We start from the raw sequence: 26,528 nt of genomic DNA, 5'->3' as shown, positions 1-26,528 counted from the left end.
TGGCCATTAATCATCAACATACAGTATACTGTACTCTATGTAATATGGCAATATCCATACAGTAGACTGGGCATTAGTTACATCTTTTTAAGCAAGAAAAGCAATAAGCTTTGATTTATACTTATTAAAGAAATATGAGCAAGAACATGTGCTGAATGAAGGTGAGGGGTTTAAAGAAAAACTAACTTTCTAGTCTGACAGTAGCCCTTTAGCCTTACTGGAAAGGCTCAGTGAGCCTGAAGTAGCAACTTTGTGACTGCATTACTCCTTCAAATTGTGGCAAACACTAAAAATATGGGCAAGTGTAGTTGGTGGGGGTTTGAATGATGTCTTTGCTCAGCATGGTTACAGTGGATTTTAAAAGGGACAAATTTTCACACACAAAAAAAATCATGAAAACATTCACAGACTTGCCACCTCTGCACTTCATTGTAACCAACTGAATTTAAGCTGAGCATAACCATTGTTCTCCATTTGTGAGGAACATAGAAAGCATTACAGAGACATCATTCATGTCTGCAGTATCTGACCATCATACACAGTATAACCTAAAACTGGCATTCCATCTATACATGTAAACAGTTGCCAAATGCTTCTGCACAGCTATAATATACAGTTTGGCAATTTATGTTGAACATAATACAGACAGTTTTGAGATCAGCTTTGTTTTTATACAGAGGCAGGGCAGGGCACATATATTTTTTCATTGTGCAGAACTTGTAATGCAGATGCAGCAGTGGCCATTTTGAAGCACTGACGCATGGTACAGCATTACAATGGGCAACAATTTGCATATCATTTCATGTTGGGGATATTAGATTAATGGCTTGTGACTGGTGTGATGAATACTAATTTAGCCTTAAATCATGTCACCGTTCAGACATCAACAGCCTGCCCAACGTGCAGCAGAGCAGCTAAGCAGCCACACATTTTATAAGGTCAGCTAACTTCAGTAGCCGAACTCTGCCTGTTCCTCCTTAATTCTAGTTGGTTATGGTACGTGTTGTAAATGTTTGCTATTCCAGGGACTGTTGGCTTCACTGTTAAGGGTATATGGGTCCACCACAGGGGTTAATGCTGTCTCCATTTACCCCAGCAGACAATAAAATCTGCTGATAGAGTCAGGGCAGCGGTGATGGCAAAGCTACGTCTGATGAAAATCATAAATGTTGCGGAGCCCCAACCCCTCCTCCCAATGGCCCCAGTTTGACTCCCAGCATGTTGGTCCCTGGTGCAGGCAGCTTTTGTGGCCGTGAGGCGTAATGATGTTAATGTTGTGTGAAAAGGCTACAGAGATGCGCAGGAGAGCAGAGCGTCACACAGTGTTTTAATGTCATCAGAGACTGTTTTGACTCACCAACAGGTTGTGCAGTAAAACAACGTGGAGGACGTGGATGCACAATGAAAGAACCAAAGCAGTACGACTGATTGTCCGTGCATTTCCTCAATCCAGGTGGTCAGTTAAAAGCATTTAGCCTGACATTTTTTTCATATTTATCAGGAAGATTGGAAACTAAACTCAACTGAAAATGTTAGCTAGTCTGTTGCCATTAAGGTTAATTTGATATGAGAAGTGGTGTAGTGGAGGGTGTACACAGGTATGCTGGCTGTTTACAGTATACTCACCCTTCAGCCAAAGAAGCCATTGTTATATATAGGAGAATATATCCACTTCCTCCTCAGTAACCTACCCATCTATCTAGGAGTTCATCAACTGCCATTGCACCTCTGGACATGGGTATATGAAGGTATTGTGATGTGAAATTGAAAAGTAATATTTTGCCACAGTCCTTAGTACCTTTGACTTTGGTTAAGATTTTTATTTTTGAAAGGATAAAACCTTATTTGGAGACCTGAACCATAACAAAAACCAAGAATAATACCATATCAAAAGCTATGTCGGAATCAATTTATGTTGAGTGTTTCCCATTGACAACCAATGTAAAATCTTTTAAAATATATAATTACTGTTATAATAAAATTAATTATCTGTTTTCAGGTGGAATATGTGGCAATTCAGTGAAGGTAAATGGTATCCAATCCAATCAAACATTATAACCTCGGTTTCCATAAACCTTTTGTTTGTGTTGCCACTTTCTCACTGTATAGCTATTGATTGGTGACATTTCCAAAATAAACACTCAACTATTTCTGAACTTTTGACAAATAAGAAATTCTGTACTGAGGCACACATGTACAAGACCTTCTAATATCAAGGGATTGACACTAAAATGTAAAAAATAAAAACAGAAAAATCATTGATGCAGTTCAGTTCGAACCTGAACAGAAAGTACAGCAGCTCAACAGTACAGCATCATTAAAAATGACTAAATTGTACCCCAGTAATTATAGGAAAATACTTTAAATCAAGCATGTCCCTAATGAGCACTTAGAGCGCTGATTATTCACGTTGTTTTGTCAATAAAAAAAAGCCATTATGAGCTAGTATAAGATGTTGCTATTAAACTATAACCATACTGAATTGGTTGACATTGTATGGCTCTCAATGGCGCAGTACAGCCTTACTGTGGCTTCAAATATATAGTGATAATTCCATTATTTTATTCCTCTGCATTAGCCGTCGTATCCATTTTGCATGAATTTCTAAATGTTATGCTAGACCACTTCTTATATGGGTATGTGGAGATTTTTTCACATACAGAAGTGTGTGTGCGTGTGTGTGTGTGTGTGTGTGTCACTTTATACATTCTCCTGAGAGTAGATGGCTAGCCAGGAGTATGAAGGGAGGAGGTGGGAGGGTGTCCAGAGGGAGCTGTTTGATTGATGTGTTTTGGGGGTAGAGGAAGGTAAGGGGGGGTAGTCTTGAGGATGAGGAAGGTTTGGGAGCTTGATGGGACTCCGCGGCAGGAGGGAGGCAGGGCTCTTAAGTGGGGGAGGAGGGGATGGGAGCTTTAACAAGCCCTAGATTGTTAGTGACAGGCAGATACTTCAACACTTAAAGTAGAAGGTTTGATTTAATCACAGAGCTGTCATTTGTTATTTGTCTGGCTTGCTCCACCGGAGCCACGGCTGATCAACTGCCTGGTCCCAGGAGAGCCCTTTTTCCCCCTGTAATGTCTAAATCCCCTGCACAAATTACAGGCCTACACCACCTCCCATCCCCACCCCTCCACTCCCCTCCCTGCTTCAATCCTGCCATGGTAAGAGAGGAAGACCAGTATGGGGGGTTCGCAAAGAGAGGGAGGCGGGTTGGCAGGACGTGAGCAGGGGCAGGAGACAGGTAGTGGGAAAGAGAGAGGGAGATGGAATGGCCTGAGGGCCACTAAAGATCATTAATAGGACTGTCAGGGAGGTTGCCAGTTGGTTAGCGTCTCATAAATAAGAAATGAGCTCCTCCCTCCTCGCCCATTCTAGTTCATTAATAATGCCTACTGTGGCTATTTTGTTGCATCGCACTTTGATGGGGGGAGAGACAGAGAGACGGAGCATGGTGAAGGGGGAATTCAGGGATACAAGGCCTGACTTCCCTGCTCTCTTTGGTAATACAATAGGACGGCCTTCCAAATTAGCAATGAGTCCCCAGGACCACAAAACAGAGTCAATTGATCCCACAACCGGTGAGCACGATCGAACCAGGCAGTGGGACTGGTGACAAGAGAGGGGAAGGGTTGAGATAGACATATCTCAAGGCCTGATCTACTCTGCCTTCCTGTGACTATTAAGCATGATCTTTGCAGCCACTGTGCTCCTTAATTTTTGGTGGGGAAATATAAATGGCACCAGTTCCAGCCCACCATTCTCTTGGGATCTGGGCTGAGAGGAAAAGGAATCACCAGACAGACGGATTGAAAGTGAGGAGAGAGGGGGGGCTGGTTGTTAAAGAGAGTGAGGGTTCAGGTTCAGAGGGGTCACCCTCCAGGTAAAAGCATTGCCTTTTAATTAGGGTGAAAGGATATGATTCTTTTATAAAGGCCAGGGGCCTGGGCACTGTTGAGGCTGATAGCAGTCAATGCTGCTCATTAACCCTCTTTCCCGCTCTCCACTCTCGACATGACTCCATCTGAGAAGGCATAGATAAAAGACTCTACCAGGCCACAAATGACAGGAGGGCTTCTGGATTTCTGCTCCACATACTCAATACTACTCTCTTTTCTTTTATTCCTCTCACTCCCTTTCCCTCTGTTTGTCCCTTTCTTCTTTTGGTCACCGACAAGCCCCTCTGCTTGTCTTGGATTTTGCTCCACCTCTTTAAGGTGAGCTTCATTGAGAAAGCACATGTTATGTTACATTACAGAGATCAGTCTTTCTCCATTTACCTTAGACAACAGTCATCCGACTGATAAAACCTAAAAGGATAAATGTCACTGCTGTTTTCAAGTATCCTGAAAAGTACGGTGGTTCTCCCGAAAACAGAACAACAGTAGGTCAAAACAAGGCGACATATTTGTGTTATATTGTTTTGACTACTATCATTTGCATGAGAAGCATTTGTACATTTTTCTCTCATCCATCCTTTCTTGCTTTTTATTTTGTGCCTTGAGCTTTTTTGTGGGTCATGGATGGGGCTGGGTACTATTTATGATATCAGTACAAATACCAGTGCCCTTAAGGCTCATTTATACTCCCTTTACAAACAGAAATAGATGCATTCATTACAAACATTGTGACCGTCACTGCCCTCATACTTTAATGCATCCTTATGTTGGCATAGATACATTCAACAGATGGCAACAGAGGGCAGAGTCAGAAGTTTTTCCGGACAACAAACATGGCGAGGGTGGAGGAGGTCATAATAATTAACCTTTTAATGACGGCAGCATTGTGGATGGCAGTGGTCTGTGAAGCCATTAAATACATTGCAACATGTAGATGGAGAATTATTTTTACTATATTCATTCCATTCTGCCATTTAAAAATGTCTTTGTCTACGGTCGCTTGAACTGCGCTACACTGCCCCCATGATCTCTGTTGGCTTTAGGCCATTATGTCCGCATCTGTTATCTTTCAGAAAATGTCCACAAATGAACGCAGCCTACAGGCAGAGGGATTTGTCTATGTCCATTTACGTAATGTTGAGTACAAATGAGCCATTACATGATTCCTTAATAACATTGTTTTTCTACAGTACTTCATTCAATGCCCATCACGTGAATGGAAGCATTCAGTTGCATAAAATGCCACCATACCCCACAAGCATGTAGTATAGCCGTACTTTCGAACTTCTTGGTGGCATCTTGACACGCTGAACTACCAACTTCACCACACCACAGACTGTATGGGTTATTATAGCTGCTGTGATAGTGTGCCAAGCACACGTCTCATTAAATCGAAGAACGCTTGTGGTGATTGATGTGAGGAAAACTACACAATAAGTATTTTTTTCTAGACCCGGGTACAAAACGGATCAAATGCAGGTATCGTTTGACTGGAGAAGTTTAAATAATACTTGGTTCTGGGTTATTTTGGTTGATACCTTAATAGTAGGAATACTGATAACCAGCCCTAGTCTTGGGTGCTTTGTTTTGACCCCAGTCTCTTCTCCCTAAATGCAAAAAGTAGCTCTGGGCTCTTCTGGTTGTTTCTAGACATCAAACGCAGTCATGAGATTGACAGGAGAAAGAGAAAGAAAGCATGGCAAAGGGAATAGCAGGAGGCCAGCAGCCAGAGAGCCATGATGTATGATTTTATTCGTCCCTCCTTCCTGTTCCTGATTAGGGGCCTTTAAACTGTGATCGATCGGCCCTCAGACCAGCCTCAAATCAAAGGCAGACACTGTATGTGCTGAGTGAGAGGGAAACACGTGGATGCATTAGAGGCCTGTGGCTCTGAGGTGCACAGCAAGAGGTTGATTCACTTTGTGCAGGCCAGCTAGGAAATAGGACGATGTGGATGGGGTTGTGGGGTGATGAGAGACCATGGCACACACTTACATGTTGACAGGTAGAAATGCATGTGCGTGCTCCCTGTCAGTTGCTGTGTGTGTTGCCAGAGTTGTCATGGACAGGTGGGATCGCTGGCCTTGACAGTGCAGGTCATGCCTCCAAACATCAAGAAGGAGGCTGGAACAAGCGTGTTCAGACGTTCCCTCTACATGACCGCCAAGCCCAGATGCTTAAACTCCCCATCCTTCAGTTCCCCACATTTTCCTTCACCTCATCCAGTCCCTCTGCATTTTCTCCAACACCTCCCCTCCTCGCAGTCATCCACCATCCACTTGAGATGAGCCCCAGTCTTCAAGAGATGAACACTCTGCAAACAATTTATGATGCCTTTCTAAGGAAGTCAGATCTTTCCTCCATACCTCGGGGACCTTTTTTCTCCCCCTCTCTCTTCTGCGGCGCTGCCAAAAGAACATTCTGATATGTAATCTCTGGCTGGAGGAATGGCAGACAGACAGACACATGTGCACAGTGCACATTTGTTTTCCTGCTCTTGACCTACGATCGACTGTAGAGCTGCGGAGAGAGAGCGAGAGAAAGGCTGCCTCACAACAGATGGTTCTCCTTAAGGAGCTGAGATGAAACTCTTTGTGTTACAAGTGCTCTTTGGTCTTTTTTGAGACTCCAATCGGTTCAGGCTCCCCTGCTGGGCTTGGTTCCAATGTGCTGAGGCCAAATGAGTGCATAGGCATGCATGCACGTACACACACACGCTCGGCTATCTGATGGATGGTCTTACCTGTCCTTTTGCTTTGAGTTATTGAACAAACTGAGTTCCAGTCAAGGCTAATAAATTCTCCTTGGAATTGTTCTGGAATCAGACTGCAATTATTGGTCTTGTCATTTGACATTTTAGATGGCTACATTGGGACTATAAATTTTCCTTAACAATTCAATATAACACAGATTAGAGGGATATGAATTCCCAAATGCATAAAGCCATTCATATTGGCACAGGTTATGGAAAATGCTTTGTTCTAATTGTGTGTAATAGAGCACACATACTCATAATTCTACTGTTTGTGTCCAGGTCATCCAAGGTAATGTAACCTTCTTTGCCCCTTGAAAGCAGATATGTTGAAAGATTTAGAGAGGGGCTACTGAGTAATCCACCATTGTTATTATTGTGGCTCTAATGAATGATCACTGCACACATCTCACTGTGCAGCTTGTTAGGACTGATATCTGGAGCCTACAACAGATTGATGTTGAATCTGAATAGGAAATGGAGTGCGTCTGGCAGCCGAGGCCTGTCTCAGAAGAGAGGGGGGGAGGAAAGGGAAGAGGAGCGATTGCATCCCCGGCAGAGTGATGGCATCACTTCTCAAAGCGCACACGCTCGTGACAAGTAAACTGAAATCATCATTGATGTTATTTATTTTCAAATGTTCCCCGCTTGACAGGCGACATCTTGTTCGGCACACATCCCAAGGGAGGCCTCGGTGCTCAGCGCTTCTCGGCTCCATCACGCGCAGACAGCCGCTCGGTGCTGACACCAAAGCAGTGGGACTCACTAGAGACTTGCTCTGGAATTTGTCACAATCCTGCACCGCATGAAGAAAACACAAATGCACTCAGCTCCTTGTTTACACACATCCAGATCTGTCGCAACGCTTGTCTCCCACCTCAGCATCTGCCACTGCGCCAGAAAACAAGAGATTGTTTGCCCAAAAAAAAAGAAAGTCCGTTAAAGATTTGATTTTTTTGTGCTAGATAAATGTCAACAAAAGTTTAATCCATGGAAAGGGAGTGTGTCGCAAATGCCAAAGTGCTGACTTCCTGTCTCTGATTAAGACATGACACGTGGAATTTAGGAGTGAATTAACTATCAAAACAAAATCTTAAATGTTTTCAAAAAGCCAAATCAAATCATTGTAAATTGTTGTTATTAGTAAGCTATTTTGCCTAATCAAACATTTTTCCAAATAATGACTAATGACCAATACTAATGGCTGTATATTATGTTAAGCTCTTTTTGTTACCCTATTTTTCCAAAGATAGTGCAGGGTTTTCTTTGCCAGTTTTCCACTGTAATCCATCACAGACATCATAACAGCACTTCCAACTTACACAATGCTACTAACAACATACTGTAAGCCCACCAGCCCTGCCTGTCTCAGCACAGTCAGGCTCACTGTCTGTGTGTATGTATGTGTGCTTCCACGTTTGTGTGTCTTTGGTAGCCTGGCCCATCCATTCATGTGTACATGGCCTCATTATCAGTCAGTAGCTGTCTGAGCTCAGGGGAGGCAGTGCAGATGAAGAAGCGAGCATGGCGGTGGGCAGGTAAACCAGCCATGAGCCAACACCAGAGCCCAGATCCCCCCGGCACAGCTCTGCTAAAGGAGTCCATTTGTCAAATGTGCCTCCACCGAGGCCCGCCAGGGAGTACATTACTGGCTGGGGCCCCTGCAGGGATCGGTCCTCTGACTCCCGGCCACACTCACTCACCAGGCTGGCCGCCCAAGGTGCTTCCTACAGTCAGCAGTGACCAGCCCCCAGCCTGCACTCATTCGATTGGCTCATTAATAAAACAGCCCCCACCCAAGAGCAGGGGACATGCTCCAATGCTCTGGACATCGCTCTCTCCGGCTAATGGGCCAGCCGGGAGAGGCCTTTGTCTGCACCCGACTCCCTCACATCCTTCAACATGTCAGACAAGACAATGCAAGGAAGGATGGAGGGCTTTGACTGTGTAAAGCCCAGATCATGTTGTATGTGAGCCCGGGCTGGAGCTCAGTATTCACCGTAGACCTCAATGTGTCTTCAGTCTGGGCAAGTGCCTGAGCTTTGCTCCATCAATCCCACTTAGCCTCACTTGGCCGAACCTCCTCAATTGTGTCTCCTCTCAAAATGATTATGGACTGGCTAGCATGTGTCACCACCATAAAGCTATCTCCGCATTTCGCAGTTTTCCAGCTCTTGTCACTAATCCTACTTTGTTTCACCCAGACAGTGTGAATGTAGCTAGATTTTGTCTTTCTCTCTCTCTTCCTGTTTTGCGTGTTTAGCTCAGATAGAAGCTGCTCTGATTCACAGCTGGGCTCCTGGGGGAGAAACAAGAGTTTTGTTTGTGTTGTTGTAGGACGTAAATCTAACAAGAGAGGTGGAGATGGAGCACTAAGGCTTATGGATCCCTCAGGGGTCTTACCGAGCCCCTCACTAAATAAATCTGAATCGAAAATACATATGGAGCTGTAAACCGTTCGCATAAAGGAGCACTTGTTCTCCTCGAGGAGAGTATCAGATTTACTGGCTCCACGGTCTGTCTACTGGATCCCACCCTCAGCACATTAAAACAGGGGAAGATATGCAAGAGAGAGAGACACACAGTTAGTGTACATAAAGTTCATTGACTGAAATGTTTTTGTGATGCATCAAGCCAGAGCCTGGGACTAATAGCTTTGCTTTGACATCCATCTTTGAACTTCTGCATGAGATGGTGGTCTACGCTTTCTGGAAGTCAATAGCTACCTTTCCCCTACAGCTCAAAATTGAAATCTCTGGGGGACCTAAACCTGGGGCTGTTTAGAGAGCAATTTAGTTACCGCTATTACATTAGATACCTACTTCCTGTTTAGCGAAAAGAGAGAGACAGCAAGTGGAAAGTGCAAAATTGGAGCCATAATATCGCCAGACACAACTCGCAGGGGAAGAGGTGGCTCTCCTCAATTATTAGCTTAAGGAAACAGTCTAGAGATTTATGAATATCCCCAGGTGACTTAGAACAGCTCTAGTCACTTCCATATGTGACCCTGAGGCTGAGTGGTTGACAGGGCCCTTCCAGGCCGATTAGGCTCCCAGGCCCTCGCTGAGAGGCCTGCCTTGTTGGCAGCTGGGGGCCAGGGGAGCGTAGCCTCTTGAGCTCAATTGGTAAAGATCACAGATGTAGAGGCCCAGTGAGGGCAGCCAGTTGCTGGGTCGCCACAGCCAGTGAGGCCCTCCTCCTTGACACTGGGTTTACTGTTACCCTCAGTCCCTTGAAGAGGAAATAACAGAGGCGCCAATTAAAGCTTTAAGACATTAAATAAAAACCCTCTGTTGTTGCCTTTAAAACATCCCAGTTAATGCTTGTTTGTCTTTACGATGGAACCCCAGTCAGCTGCCATCGCTCTGCTTTCTATTAAAGAGGGATCGAGTGGTTTTGTGTTCATTTTTTTTCCTTCCCCCTTCTGCAATCTTTCCCCTGCTTTCCAGCTCGTGGCTTGATTGCTATGTAAACAACCTTTTTTATTGCTGAAATACATACTGTTAGAGGGGAGGAAGTCCAGATTTTGTAGACTTTTGAGGCAGTAAACAGCTCACCTCTGTGAACATCTGCAGGCTATAATAAGTGCACTGTCTGTACGGTTTAAGTGATTTTACTAATCAGAATATATTTGCAAACCAAAATGCTTCCCTGATAGAGATCTCACAGTGAGCCACGAGACACCCTAATATTTGAAGGTTTTGTTTAATAAATTAAGTCATTGCAAGAATCCTAAGAATTTAAAAGCCTTCTTCAAATTACACAGGCTTTCAGGCAGAGAATAGTTAAGAGCTTTAAGTTGAAGGAGAAAGTAGATCCCAGCTGGCACTCTTAAATACTCCCACAAGTCCAACCAAAGATTTTGCACTTTTAAGGCTGTGGTTAGGTTTTTCTTCTTTTTTTTCTCCGTGATTTTAGTGATCTATTCTTTGTGTGCATCACTGCTCTCTAATGCAGCGCAGCATGCATGCACTTAGTTTGGGGATTTCTGTTTTTATTGAATTTAGATAACCTGTTAAGTGGAAAGTCTCACTGGACAGAGCTGCATTATCATGCTCTGTCTATGTGAGAGGGAGAGGAAATAATAAGCTCAAATAAATTACATTCATTTTATGTTTGAACACCAAACACAGTGGAATTCTTTGAGTTTGAAAGTGCTCAGCTTTATGCGCCTAGTCACTTTTCAGTGCATGGAGTGAGGGCAAGCAGGAAGTTATGATCAACACCCCTGCAGCTGGTCTACAAAGGCACAATGGAACAAAGGAACAAAAGACCAATATGAAACTGATGTCAAAGGCTCTCGGCTTCTGTCTCTGGAGCTGTATTGGTGTAATTAGCGAGGAAGGCCCTTGCCCTTGCACCAGTCTTCTATCAACCCCCCCTCATTCCCGCTGGGCGGCATGAGGAGGGCAAGGGCAGCTCACTTGGGGGAATGGAAGGAGTGGTCGCACGGGGTATGTCCCGAGGGAGGATGGGGTTAGAAGTCATTGCAGGCCTGTGGCCAGATGAATGAGGGAGCTATGGTGCAAAGAGGCTTTTCTGGCATCATGACTGAGCTCCCTGGGCTAAAGTGCCTAATCCATATTACATGCACAAAGGCCCCGCAGATTAGCAGACATCTTCATCAAAATGAATTAAAACTTATCAATTGGAGGGGGGGGGGGGGCATAAGAGTCTAGAGAGAAAATGGGCTTTTACCAAGAACTGCTGAGAAGACATTTCCTCTTAAGGTTCTTTATAGGTTAAGATATTCAGGTTGAGGACCTTAACCTCTGATGTGGAAGCCATTAGTTTGGAGGGCAGGGGTCTTCTGGCTAAGAATATGGGATTTACCACTGACACACACAATTATGGGCTAAAATGGAAACCATCTGACTGGTGTTAATGTCTTAACTCATTTGCCGTTTCCACACTGGCTGAGGTTTAGCAGTAAAATGTGTTTCTTGTCTTGCTGTTACTTCCCAAAGTCCTCACATACAAACTCAGTGTTACTGAGCAGCAACGTTGTCTGAAGCATGGCCTTAGTTGGACTCTATTTTATATAATAATGAGATGTGATCGAATAAAGACAATTTTCTGTTGATGTGCTGTAAATGGTTGAAATCTAATTTCAGTAATTTTCTCATCATTCTCTTCATCATTAATTTGTCATTAGCTGGCGATGATATTCCAGAGGGCTCCTTATGCTCGCAGTATAAAGGGAGTATTCTTCAGTGAAATGCCAAACAAGAGCACAACAAGGGTAGTGTATGAAGAGTGGCATGATGAAAAGCGGGATTCACATTTTTTGGTTGATTGAAGTGGAAAAAGTTAACGCGTGTGGTGTCACACACTCATTGCTTGTAAAATGGCTCCTATATTCCTGCCTGGCCTCTTTGAAGTTTTTACATTGGTTCCATCTTCGGGTCTTGGTTTGGCTGTGTTTGGATCCTCAGTTCACCTGACTGCAATTAGCTGACTTGTGGTTTGTTTATCTTGAGTTTTCCAAGTAGACTGGAGTTTTGAGCAACTATGAAATCTGCCACCAGGTCAGGGAAAAGATCAGTGTAAACAGCTGGCGTCTTGGTCCATAATTCAATTTAAAATCTACTGTTGGACATTTTATTTTGGATGATAATGTGATATTCCTAACTCAATTTAAGCTCATTTACTTGTTGTTGATTTGTGTTTTGCAACGGGGACTTTTTTGACCATTTTCCTATTTGATGGAGGCTTGCGGCCTGCCCTGACTCGAGTTAATATTAGATTACTCAGCCTCTTTTTGTGTTGTGTGTGCCACATTTAGGCAGCTTCATGGCTTCTATCATGAGGAAGTCATTGAAAGGGTATAATTGGGCATCAAACCATAAGCGCTGTAATAAGTTGAAAACAACATTTTTGTAATCACTTTATAAGACTCGCTAACGTTATCAACCATCCGTCTTTAGTAGAAACACTCCTCTAGATGTCTGAAAATGGGCCAAGGTCACAGCTATCCACAGAAAGCTGCAGCATTTTTTCTTTTCTTTTTTTTTTGAGGAAGGAATGTGCTATACACAGAATGAAGAGCACAATGTTCCTGTTCCACATCCCCTATGAGACAAAACGGTGAATCAATAAACTGCACAGGGCATAGTTAATCTACCCACCACCATCTTAGCCTCTATTTTGAGCATGAGGGAAGCCGGCAGCCATTTTGTTTCCCTGTTTTCCTGAATGGTTCCTGTGAAAAGCAGCTGCCTGTGCATGGAGTTAATTAAGCCATAGTTTTAGAGCCATAATTGATTAAATCATAGAGTCAAAATAGAAATTGCGGGGCCCCAGCAGCTGTGTCTTACTGAATTAAAACCAGTGGCATCCTCTGCTGGTGAAAGGATATGTTAATAAGGCCTTGAATGCAATCAGATTTTGTTGTTTTTGTCCTTTTTTAAGCCTGGGTGCTTCTTTTTTTCCCTAACACTTTTCCTCAAGGGGTCTTATTATACACTTCTGTAACACTAGAGAGTTAGTGTGCAACGCACTGGGAAGCCAAAAGAACCTCCCCCAGCTCCCTTAAATCTGTCAAAGCATCTGCCTCATCCACCCTGGCAAATCCTTTGACGTGTGGGGCTAAAGAGCAGGCCTTGTATCATTCATGAATGCTGGTGGATTTCCATATCTGACACTACGCTGACTTACTGCTGGGAGCACTTGTGCCCACATTCAATCCTCCGCCGAGAAATGCGGCGGCATATGGTGACCGTGGAGACGTCGCATGTGCACAACTGTGCTCCTGCATGCGCAATCATGCACACACACTGATCCTTTTTTTGTGTGTGTTTTTTTTTTTTTTTTTTTTTGTAATATATGAGGACATTCACAATGTTGCACATATACAATCAAAAACTGAAATTGGAATTTGCAGGAAATATATACTGGACTTTATATAATATGTACTGTATGTCCTCTGTGGTTTCCGTCATCTCTGTTATCCACGCTCCTTCTTGCTCCCACTCTCTCTGCTCTTTTCCCTGGCTGACCCTATCTCTGTAGTGCTAAAGTACAGGGAGGTAATGATGAGAAATGGAGTTATAATGCCAGTTGTTAAACCTCAGGCCGCACAACAAATGTGCTTCAGAGACCCTGCATTTGTCTCTGAATGGATTAGGTCTTTGCTCTGGTAACCCTATATTTAATCTCACTCTAGTCTCTGCCGGCAGCTCTGTGTTTCTCATGGTAACAAATATTCTGTCATTTTCTCCTCCTTATGTCTTTAACCGTTGTTGTACCTGAACTACTGCAGAGTTTTTGTTTGCACTCGGTTATCTGTTTTCTGATATAAGAGGAACTCAGAGTAAAATACTTATCTTCGATAGTATCTCTGAGACTTGGCTGTGAATGTCAGACATCTATTAAAAAATGCTTCCCTGGCCATGCAAGCTGGTTAGAACCTCAACACCAGTGCTCACCTCGCTTTGTCTTATCGCCTTTTAAGAGTCCTCCGTCGGCTCAAACATTATTCTCCAACAGCTCAGTATCGCTTTATAATTTATTTTCTGCGCATTGCCATGTTGTCAAGAGCTTGTTGCTATTCTGTAATGGGAGTTCAGACAATGAAGACAATTTTTCCTTCTTTTCATGTGAATTTTGTGCTGTTAAAATTCATGCCTTTGCTAAAGTTCTTATGAAATCAGATTCACCTGCAGCCCCTAGAGTTGCCTTCAGACGTTTAGTATTATATTTGACAGCAACAACCTTTGACCACCTGATCAGGGAGGAACGGCGGTTCCCTCCAAAGTGCCACGGACTATATGGTTATTATTCTCAGAGAGCAAGAGAAGTCATAGAATGTTAATAAACTGGTGCCAGTCTGTATTAAATTATCAATGTGCATGAAAAATTCATCTCCAAACGTCTTTCACACTTTCTGAGTCGGAGCACAATTCACTTTTATCTTGTTAAAGGAATGGAAATTTTATTACAAGGGAAAATGACACCACTTGTTTTTCATTTTCCGTTTCATATCCCAAGCAGTGAGATAGCTCTGATTATTGCGAACACTTTCAGTCTTCACACATAATTTGGTGGGGTTTGGTTGTCCTGTATATGGTGCTCTATAACTCTGGAGCAAGTGACATGGCTGTCCTCTCAGAATGCAACGCTGCAGTGAAGCATATCAGAGGTTGTTATTGCAGGCACCCCGCTAAGTGCCCATAAATTACTTGCTAATCTCACTTCTCCAATTTCCATCTTCTTTTCTCAGTGTAAATTATACCCTGGTGGAGACAAATCAGCAACAAGACCACACAAGGCTGCGCCTTCTGTTTTCATGTTTTCTAGACAAGAGCAGCAAAGTGTAGTTTTTGCTTCCGTCAATCTGCCAAACAGCTCAGGAGGATGGAAAATGAAAGCTGTGGGTTCATAAACAATCGTGTATCAAATGCAGGATCTAGTTTGCACATTTTCTCCTGCCAGCACTGTGAAGAAGATAAAGAATGTCAAGGTGACATGTGCATGCTTTTGGAGGGAGAATAAAGACAGCAATGTCCTTGCTGATTCTATCAGTGGGAGCCATTCTTTACCTTGTTCATTGAAAGAGGAGGGAGTGGGAGGAAGGCCAAGAGGGTGGGGGTGTAGTAGAATAAAAGCCAGAGAGAGCATAACATCCCTTCTCGAAACGCTAGTCTAACGCAACACTGTTATCAGCCCCCAACTGCTTTTCCTCCCTGATCGATCTGTGGTGTTGGGCAATGCAAATGGCTGCAGCTAGCCCTGGGTATTCTACCATCAATGGAGAGTAATTATCTTCGGCAACAACCAATATTGGATTGTTAAGCCTCAGGATAAGGTAGCCGGCAGAGCCTTCAAACAGTCACTCACCTCTGTGGGCTTGAAGGCTGATGGATGGATCAGCTGGGACTAGCTGCTAGAGGGGCTCCCAAGGCAAACTAGCAGAGTTACCAGCTCTCATCTCCCTCTGCCCTAGCAGCGCAGCCCTTTGAATCCCAGAGAAAATTCATTTTTAATGTGCCTGGCGGAGGGCGCTTTTTGTTCTACATCGCCTCGATCAATCAGGACGACTTTTCATGTCGAACAGGAACCTCCAGAAACATTTGCCACGAGGGCTTTGATGAGCACAACTTTCAAGACGGTTAAAAACGAGCTGCCTGACAAGCCCTGCACATAGAATAGATTCAGGAATATGATTTCAGAGAGTTGCACACTGCGTTTCAGTGAAAACCCATTACTGGAATTCGTTTCTACATATATTCCTACAGAGTATTTTGTTTCTGTAACTTATTCGGACGCTTGTACATCTCTAGAGCTCCTCTATTACCGTAAAGTCCTTTACTTTTAGTTGGGTCTCTTGAGAGTCCTTCAAAGTGTCTGACATCCTCTGGCCTCTGTTCTCAGTAGCACTACTTGTACTCTGGAGTACGCCGGTGCTCCAAATGGATGACCTAGAAATGTTGTCCGTATTGAAAGATGGGAGTCATTGAATAAGGTGCTCATTCTCACATCGTTGGTCTATGCTACTCGAGCCCCCGTAATGAATAAATCATGGATTCTGCAAGGCTCTCTCCAGATAGAAATTACAATGTACAGCTGCAGAAATAAAATGGAATAAAACATGACTGTGTTCTGTTTTTGGTGGTGACAGCCTATGTTGTGCCACTCCACCATCATTACTAGTAATGGCGAGGATTCGGAGTAGAGATAGCTGGGATTCAAACTTACAGTGTCATTTCCCAACTCTAGTTAGACGAACTGCCCGATGCTGCTGTTTAATTGAACAATAAAGTTTTATTTTATTGCCCTGATTAGCTGAGCCTATAGATGCTATATGTTACGAGACATTTGTCAATTGAGTAAATGCTCCATGATTGTGTCTACATCCCTTTAAAAAGATGTCTTGAAACATGAACACTTTGAGCTTCGTTAAAGCATACACTAAATTCCTGCTACCTCTAATTTGGAAATCAGCTACTAAGCCAATTTGTATTTATCTGCCCTCAGGCTTTGATATATTTCACTTTAAAGGATATTTGCTCTTAATAAAGTATCTATTTCAGAAACATGGTGAAGAGCTGTTAGCAGCAAAATACTGTCCTCCAAGAAATAATTGGCTAATAACTTCCTCGTAAATGTGCTCATTGTGGTTGATATTAACACTTCCTGTCAACATCTGAATCCAAAATATTTATGCTTTCTCTTTACATAACAGCTTTTACTGTACATGCACCTATTTTAGCAAGCTGTTGTGGAGGAGGAGTACAGTATTGTATGCCAGATGCTATTTCCACAAGGCAGATATTTGGACCAGGCCTGTAGATCCACTCAGTCAGTGCTGGCTTACCTGAGATTAACTGTTCTCCTGGCTGAGGCTGGCAGCATTAGCGGCCCACCACTGAATGGACGTGAAGCTGAAAGCTGGCTGTTAAAGTGCTGAAGGACAGAAAATACACCCAACCTTTTTCCCAGGGGGGGATGTAGTGGTTAGACCCCTACCTTGGGAGCTATATGTGGCCTCACTGGCTTAAGTCCTCACTCAAGTCCTACTAGAGCTTGTCTCTGGTGTCCATCTCCACTGCCTCAAAAACATTTAAGGGATGCTGTGAAAGGAAATGTGCCTATTGTGTTTGTTCTCAATCAGAAATTATAAGATGCATGAATGGTGTCTTCCAATATCTTAAAACTGTGATATGTACAACGTGTTGTCTCTGTTGTAGAAGCATTAAAATAGGGGAGTAGAAACTGTAGTTTAAAGAGCAATTAGCTTACACATTGGAACTATTTACTGGCCTTAGTTCCTGCATGCTGCATCATTGGTACGCACCAATTTTACAGTTGTGTTAAGTGTTAAAACATAGCAAAACCCCAGTTAATCTTTGGGCCCTGACAAACCAAACCAATGGTCGGATGTTGGTCAATGTCGAGCCGTGGTTGAGCGTCTGACGGCCCTAGTTTTTGCAGTGTGCCCTGCACAGTTGATGCTAGTCGTCCCTTGTCAGCTTTTTTTATGGCTGATTCAGCATGTTGAATTGGCATCAGTGACAGAGGAAGAGTGAGGAAAGCAAACAAATGACTAAAGTGAAGAGGGCGTGAGATCCAAACAAATTTGTTTTATAAGTTAAGATTAATTTCTTAATCTGCTGAGCTCTGTAGCAGGAACAGATGGGAATTGTTCGTTATTGTATGCTTGCACACGGTAAATATCATCTGTTCTTTTAACACTGGGTTGTGCTGGTAGTGTGCTGACTGGCTAACTAGTGTCTCGATTCCGTCCTGTTGGTCTTCTGGTTTTCCATTTTGAATGACAAATACAGACTGCCATTGCCTACAGGTGTGGAGAGTTATTTCCTCTCACGAATGCACAGAACGTACGTGTTAAATGGTCATTTGCTGTGGTCTTTGCAGTATGTTCATGTGCAACTTTTTGGCCAAGACACAGCCAAAGTGAGGAGACGCAACAGTCTGCCTTTGTCACCACTAGTTCTTTGATGTCAGATCGGTGTGTCTTGGCCTTTGGATGTAAATCTGTGACTGATCTGAAGTTAACAGGAAGTAAGATACAATTGGAAGCATTGAGGCACATTTTCTCTTTTTTGATTGCTAGTCGTAGGAGTGTTTCTTGAAAGGAAAAGACTGTCTTTGCAAAACAGCAACAGCGCACCAAAACCCAGTGTTTCATTCCAGTTTTTCTTTATTGGGGTGGAAGAGAAATGGGGCGAAAGCAGATCCAATATGACCCTTAGGGGTGATGATGCCTTTATGGCTTAAACATCTATTGTTTCCTTTCTTGCATCAGTGAGGCCAGTTTCCCAGGATGCCCCGCTGGTCCAACATCTGCTTTTCTGTTCCATACGTTGTCCTGAAATTTTTCCCAGGTTTAGCGTCATGTATGTTCTCCCTTTTTTTGTCGCTGGCTCTTTACAGCTGTTTTTGGTAAGCTGTGATTTTCTAGGATAAACAGAATCACAGCCAATTGCTCGATTGACCAGTCCAATTTAGTGGCGTCTAACTTTTTCCCTGTTGAATTCCCAATGCTCCTGCGTCTTTTACTCTGACCTGTGTGTTTGTGTGTTGATGTGTTTGTATGTCTCTGTATGTGTAATGCCCCATGTTTTTAAGGGAAGTCTGTAGGCTTGGGGATGACCCTTAATCACAGTCAGCTGGGAAATAATTACAAGTCTTGCATTCCTGACACAAACCCGCAGAGCAGGCCATAACTCTTATTGTTGTTGCATGCGAGACAGTGCCTAACCTACAGGCAAAATGTGTAGATGCCCAGTTTGGGGTGTGTATTGTAGTGTATTGTTTATCCATCCACAATACTGTATTTATCATTCTTTATAAAAATAAAAAAAAAATAAAAATAAAGGATTTGTTTCACAACAGAGCTGCCATTCTCTCAGGGGTATCTGTAGAGTATAACACAGCATGGCAGAAAGTAAACACCAATCTTCTACTTGTCTCCAGAAAACTCCACAGGGAGGTGGAGTTGTAAAGGAGCCCCTTACTCTGCCTTGGCATTTTGCAAGCATAAGCCTCTTTCAACCTGACTTCAATCATGGCTAAGTTAAGCAGGTCATAAGAGTGAACAGGATAACCACAGGGCTAACTTTGTAGGAGACGTCAAAGCTCTATCCTCCTCCTCTTTAGCCTCCGAGAGTTCTCCTCTAAAGTACATTTTAAGAATAACATCTTCACTGTGGAAAAGGAGCAGATGGATAGCCTTGCTCGGTCAGGACTGATGCCAATCCATACTCCCCAGGCTACCGAGGGTTTTAGGGAATCGCTGCAGACTGGAGGGGTCAATGGGGGGGATTCTAGATTTTTGCCCACTTTACATTTCTGTATGTATGGCTGAAGAGTATGAATCACTATATCCAGCTGGTGATAGTATTTATGAATTAGAATATTGAAAATGAACTGAAATAAATGTGGAAAGAAACGTATTAGTCTTTTCTGTTTAGAGATCCTGTCCTGATACAATGAGTGTGATACTAGACCGAAAACTGCTCTATGATGTATTATGAATTAGGCTCATTAATAAGATCAGAAAGTATGGGCTATTGCACAAATCATTTCTGAGAGGTTTAATGAAACTACTTCAATCGGGCAATAGAAACACATCTTCAGCTCCATTATTGAACACACAGTGCTGCATTACACATGTACTACATGCATACACACAGTGCTGTATGAAACACGCAGTATAAAAATATTTTTCTTGCTTTATTTAATCCATGTAAAATGGTGATATACAAAGAAAACCCTCTTGTGGAAATCCAGTTCAGAATAGCAAAATGAATTAAATGAAATAAATTAAAGAGTACAAAGGGGTAGAAAAAAAAATCCTGGGTCCATTATTGGGAATAGTGTTAACAAATCAGATCAAGCCCTCATACATTGATTGCTCTGGTCTCGTCCTGTCCTCATTTTCAACAGCTGCTGCCACACACACACACACATACACACATACACACACACAGCCTCTCTCTCACACACACACACACACACACACACACACAGCCTCTCTCTCACACACACAGTCACTCACACACACACACACACACACACACACACACACACACCCTGGCTGACGCGCAGCGCAGCCCAGTCTCTCTCTCTGTTGCGCACGGAGAGCAGGTCGGAGAGGAGCGGAGCGCACTGCGTTTGTCGGGACTTCTCGTCGCACTAAACGCGCCGGGATCTTGTGGATAATCGTCAAATGAAATCGCCCGTGTGCGAAATAAGCATCCACACGGCTCTTGGATATGTATTTCGTCGCGTTTTCTGCCTGAGATCGACAAATACTTTGGGGAATCTATCGTGGACGATCTGTCATCGGCGCTTTCACCGTACGACTTGGAATCCTATGAGCGGTGCTCTGGCTTGACAAAGATCCACTGTGTTCTCCCAAGGAGCCTGAATATTTGCCTGCAGAACTTTAGCGAAGTAAAAGAAACTGAATTTCGTACTATTTCCAGAAGGTCTCGCCGCTTTTTCTTTCGAGAGACGGAGGAACAAAAATCCCCTCATGAAGATTTATTGTTCCGGCAGGTTATTCTGTGTTGTGAGTTTTCTCATCATCTAACCGCTGAACAATCTTTTTTTTTCCGAAATTGGATTTAACCCCAGTAAGGCTCGCATATATATCTGAATGAATGCGTGTTCTTATTTGCTCCAGTCTGGGTGATTTGGATATCCTCCGCGACCGAGCTCAGCGCATTTGGACTCGGTAAGGTTTTAATGAAATTCCACCGATGTTTTTGTTGATTTCATTGTTTTTCAGGTGAAATATTCGCCAATGAGGATTTTAAAAAAAATAATATGAACAATTTCCGTCGAAATGAGCCATTGTTATGTGTGAAAACGCTGTTCATTGTTAGGGTTTTTCTCCTACAGCCCGTCTCCGCCGGTGGCAGCAGGCGCATTTTCCTTTCCAACGAGGCGCCCCGCACGTATTGTAAGCAAATATGTAGAGAGGGCATGGATAGCATCTAAACTTACTTTACACGTTTTTTGCTTTCAAAATAGCTTTTGCAACGTGTGCAATGGCTGCCATTAATTCTGCATGGACTTCCTGCACAGTGACTGGTAGAAAGTGATGAAGTTACATAAAGACTGGCGGGTGTTTTGGGAAAAACATAAATAAATATTTTAATTTTTTTTTTAATGTCAACATTTTATCTGCACTGTGCGTTTTAATAACCTAATATGATATGAGGAAACGAGAGGTGTATTTTAGTATTTAATTCTGCTATTTACCACAACATCACTGGTTGCGTGCATTCCCTTTTAACTCAAATCAGCAGCTGCTTTATGGGTCGGCGTCTTGTGTTTTTGCACCATACTGTAAGCTATTATCACGCTCTCTTAAATCCTCCACGCAGGACATTAACACAATATGAGTCTGTCCCGTGTCTGACTTACACAACCACGGGAGGAGCTGTTTAATTAGGTTTTCTTCCTCCATCGCGCCCAACAATCTCAGCCATCAAGGTCAGACTGGATCACATGTCGCCTGTTAATATTAGTTCAACCCTTATGACACAAGTCTGTAACTTTGCCGTCGCTTACCCACAATCCCAAGTCAGTTAATGTTTACGAGTCCGTGGCTTTAAGAAGAATTCGCTTTAACATTGCCATAATAATCCTATAGGGGCTTAGACGCGCGTCGCGATTGTGAGCTTATAGTGATTTGCCCTACTTTAAGCTCTCCCAGGGTATTACTGTAATATTTCCATAGGGACCTACAAGTGTTGCGTTCAATAGTGACTCCGTTAATCTGTGCTATATTTTTTGTCCCTTTCAGTATCACTCTAATATTCCTACAGTGGTAAATAGCATAGCTTGTGAATACTATAAACATCCAACATTGTTGCATTGTCTGTGTCTTCTGATATCACCAGCACCTTTCTGTGCATTTTGTAAAATCTCATCTAAAGGTGTAGTCATGTTTGGATATCTATCCATTTGGTGTATTATAGAATATTGTTTATTTGTTATAATCCGTGGCTTCATTGACAAAATAGTATTTTTTTCCGGGGCATTTCCTGCTGAATATATTATAACTATAGACTGTTAAGTTGAAATATTAATTATTAGCGAGCCAGATGGCGGTAGCTTTACTCTAAAATTGTCTCACATTTGGATGAGGATTGTGGCTATATTTTTTAAATTATTCCTGTTTCTATCTGCTAAATGTCCCAAACCTGCTCCCCTGATAAGACATGCAGAGAAATGTGTCTTTGTACTCATTGTTATGCTTGCCAATCACTGTCTTTTACTGTGCTGCAGGCTCCAGATAGGCTATGTTGGAAATGTCATTTTGTTCTCATCAGGACTGGTGCAAAAAAACAGCAGTGTGACTGATGCGGTCAATGATGAAGTCTCAATAAAATATTCTCAGTCCATTATCTCCTCTTATTGCCTGTTAGTTCTGCATGTATTTGGGCTGTGGAGTATACGACATTGTAATACCAGTCACTTTTCAACCTGATACTTCCACCACCTACATATTAAAATATGTATCTTTCTCCGCTCCCCAGCACCTATCTGTAATCTACTGCAGATGGGGCTCTGAAATTAGCTTGCAAAAACCTCTCTTATTCCTATCTTCAAAAGCCCATTTATCTCTAGCGGAAAGCTGATAAGAGACAGGCCTGCTTGGCAAATGTGATAAGAGGGTGAAAAATCCTCCAGCTATTTGTAATGTAAGAGTTCAGGCAGATCACAGTTGGGGAAGACATGACAAACCCAGCATCATGAGACTAATGCCTTGTGCCCCCTGAAGCCTGGATACGAGATAGAAGAAGAAACGGAGATTTATTCTGGATCTGTGCATGAACTCAGAAGTGAAAAATGAGCTAAAGAGACGTTCGAGAAAATAGCCCAAGCATTTGGATGCAACACCATGTTCTCCGTAGTGACGACAGTGCCTAAAACCCCCGAATGTTATCAGTCGGTATTATAAAGTTATGCCTCTGCCTGCTAAGCTTTTTTGAACAGAGTGTTGTCTAGCTTTGAATATGCAACAGTCTGTGAAATAACATAGGGAAAAAAAGAAAAAAAAATCGATGTCAGTTAAATATGTTGTTGATGCATTTAGGGTTAAAGCTGTGCTTAGGGAGGAATGTGCTCTAAAAGTATTGTAAATCCCAACTGGAACCTGTCTAAAATGTGGAGCTAATCCAAATTGGCTTATACTCCGAGTCTTAAGCTGCCCTCTGCGAGAAACTCCAAGAAATATGGAAGAATTGCAAAACAACGTAGCACTCACTCTGCAGACCGGTTATGACCGGCAGTCAAATAACAGAACTCAGACCAGTGTTTTCCCTTCTGTGCCTGGTGTTTCCCTCTGATTTACTGGACAGAGAGCAGGTTCATCCCTGGTCTTTGACTATAGCCGCTCCACTACATTAAAACTGACGAATGTCTCCCTGGTGCTGAATCTGATTTCTGCAGCTAAAATGACACAGCTTCAGCCTTTGTGAACATTACATCTAGCATTAATTTGTTGGTACAAATACGGTGTTCATATTAAAAACTAGAAGGATACGTGAAGTGTACTTGTCATAATGTATATGGCCTTTAACAAATATCACTGCCAGGGAAGCAAGTAGTTCTCTCATTCACAGACTTATAGGCCACAGGAGATGTAGATTGTTCCGAGGACATGTCATTACTGTATAACAGATGACACATAGCATGTGATGTTCTTCATACTTCAAGGACACTCCCCAAGCTCCACCACTTGTGGGCCCACAGTGGGAGATGCAGAATTTATGCTTGTCCCTGTGGCACTTGGATCTACATCTTAATCCTGACAAGGGACTTGCCATAAAACACTCTCTCTACACCAAAAGCAGAGGGAGACTCAACTGAGGAGGAAGCCGCTGTGGAGTGAGGCGTTTGGCAGGCATGTCTTTTAATTCACAATGCAGAGATGTCTCTGTTTTTAACATTTACGTTATAAATAACGCAAAGGGCCGCACAAGGCCAGTGGCTGTAAAGGGACAGGGAGGTGTTGTCAAAACAAAATACATTTTTCTCCCCTTTTTTTATTGCATGGCAGTTCCTTCAGAGCTGGCTGTGTTATTAACTGCGGCGGACAGCGGGGGATTTATGTGCAGGTCCAAATGGAAGTGACCAGTGACCTTTCCTGTGGCGTTAGCCAGCTCTCAAACTGCCAGACAATGGACTGCTTCAACAATGAGCCGCGGCTCTTTGTCCCTCATCTCTTCCTATGTGATGTTATTTCCTAAATGTGGGCATCTGCTCACTCAGAGACCTGGGGCTTGTGTCTCTGCTCATGTTTTTTCTCATTTTTTGAAACATTTTTTTCTCTCTCTCTCTCTCTCTCTCTCTCTCTCAGCTCGAAATGTCAACTGTGTGCTGCACAAAGCAACCATCCAAGGTCTTTTGAATACCTCCAGGTACTAGTGAAGTCATAGGTCAGCCAGTCACTCAGTCAGTGGGTAATGTGTGTTTCGTGCTCTTGGCTGAATGTGGTGAGCTCTTTGCAGGAGCTGCTGAGCAACACAGTGCCCCAGAGGCGGGGTGGAAGTGGAGCGGGTCACAACACTAGGCCACAGCACTGTTAAAGGCATTCTCCTGTGATGTTGTTATTGTTGTTTTCTCCATCCCCCTGACAAAGAAGTCCCTCTTCACTTCAAACAGCTGCTAAATCCCATACATATTTCAAAAGCACTCTCCCTTTAATCCCCCCAGTCCTTCTGCAATTAGCCATTGACAGCAGCGCCTAGTGCAGTTCATGATCTAATAGAAGAAGGGGAGACAAACTAGAGGTCCTTTGATTCTCAGCTACTGAGCATCTCCTGCTCTCAGCTTGCTCATTGGGACCCATCTCAAGGAGAGGTGGAGACACTCGAGTGAATTCCCCCTCTTTTGAAGCCGCCGACCTGGGTCAACCTGTAATTCTGGCAGCTGGCCAGTTCTTCGCCTTCCCCTCATTTCTCTCCCTCTCTCTCTGTCTCCCCTCACATTTTCCAAACAGTGCTTCCCCGAGAGCAGGTCGTGTCTTTTGTTACCTTTATGAGGCGTAATTAAATGTGCGCGGCGTGGCACAGTGTTTGAGCAGGAACCCCAGGCGTGCCATTAGCCAGATGTGGCTGCTCAATCCTTAATGATAGAGGAACAGAGGCGGAGGAGACGAGCCCAGGAGTCCTTCATCACGCCATCCCGAGGTGTCGTGTGGGCCTAATTGCCCCATCGTTTTGTGCACCATACAAGCCCCCATGACACCTAGCTTCATGCATTCATTATGTAGTCTCCCAGTGCTACTTCAGGCTGCGGTGTTCATGTATAACCGGAGGTGGGTGGTACACTGCAGCTAGGCTTTTAGCCAGCAAGTATGAATCATGAGGGGAGTTCTTAACACCTTTGTTTTGAACATTGCACGCAAGAAGTGGGGTGATGTACTGTGTAATGCAGTGCATTAACAGTTTACAGCGTCTGACTGGAGAGGGTTTCATTGTCATGTACTGTCATCATGTGAGACTCTGAGAGGGATAAAAGGCACATTTCTATATGCAGCTGCTGTTAAACATCACCAAAGTTGCACATCATTATTTGTATTCAGTTTTGTTGAGTGTTTTGGCATTCTGTAGAGGCTGTTGAGTTCTGTCAGTCCATGTTCTAATAGCTGAGAATTGATGTACATGTCCTTGGAAGAGGGGCCAACCAGGAGAGTTAAGAAGCCACTTTTCTAGAAAACAACCTGCTTGTCTGTCTCTGCCTGGGGGCTTTGGAAGTGCTAGGGGATCAGACTTGACAAACGCTGACTGATCGGCTCACATTCACACAGCATTTCCTTCCAGCCTTGCCTGGGATCTTACTATTGAGAGTTCTCATATTTCCTCCTAAGCCCTTTCACTCGCAGTGTATTAAAGCCCCCATCCCACTCCACCCCTCTCTCCATCTTCTAATCCAGCCCGCGTGTTTTTCCCCCTTAGTAAGCAGATTTGAGTCGGGAGCTTTAATTAGATGCGTCTTCTCCAGGATGTGGATGTGTCGGGTGGTCCGTGCACAGCCTGGGGAGCGTTGGGTGGAAATGGGCCTACATGCCAAACATACGGCACCCTCGCTGGAAAGCAGGCCCCTTCGTTAGTGAGGAACTGACGAGCTGCCGCTCACATTTGGGTAATTAACACCGCCACAGATTGTGGAACAGCTGTGCAATTTAGCACTGTGGCAACACCAGCGAGTCAAGAGAGACTCTGCAAACAGAGGACGGCTATGAAGTAGATTCATAGAGCACCTCACTCAGGCCTCATCCAAGCTCTCTCCAGTGGCCAAACATAACGCATATCCTCAGCCACTTGGCAGAATGGCATGACAAATGATTAAAATCACATTATTTAAGGGAATTTTAGATGATGAATACTTAAGCA

The 26,528-nt window shown here is 43.4% G+C and overlaps 1 protein-coding gene across 19 annotated transcripts in view; it reads left to right on the top strand.

Annotated features, from left to right (window-relative positions):
• Positions 1-26,528, top strand: part of fbrsl1 (fibrosin-like 1) — a 323,291-nt gene that overhangs the window by 244,719 nt on the left and 52,044 nt on the right. The window contains exon 1 of one of the 19 annotated variants that reach the window (XM_078170924.1): positions 20,225-20,851. The exons of 16 other annotated variants lie outside the window; for them this stretch is intronic. The gene's annotated coding sequence lies outside the window, so the exon portion shown is untranslated. Of the gene's footprint in view, positions 1-20,224; positions 20,852-24,531; positions 24,552-26,528 lie in introns of those variants that run through there. 2 more of the 19 variants (XM_078170923.1, XM_078170922.1) reach the window with 2 other exon arrangements.

Source organism: Epinephelus lanceolatus, chromosome 9 (genome assembly GCF_041903045.1).
Source record: "Epinephelus lanceolatus isolate andai-2023 chromosome 9, ASM4190304v1, whole genome shotgun sequence".
Lineage (NCBI taxonomy): Eukaryota > Metazoa > Chordata > Actinopteri > Perciformes > Serranidae > Epinephelus > Epinephelus lanceolatus.
The sequence above is the reverse complement of the archived record's forward strand: the minus strand, read 5'-3'. Positions and strand labels throughout refer to the sequence as shown.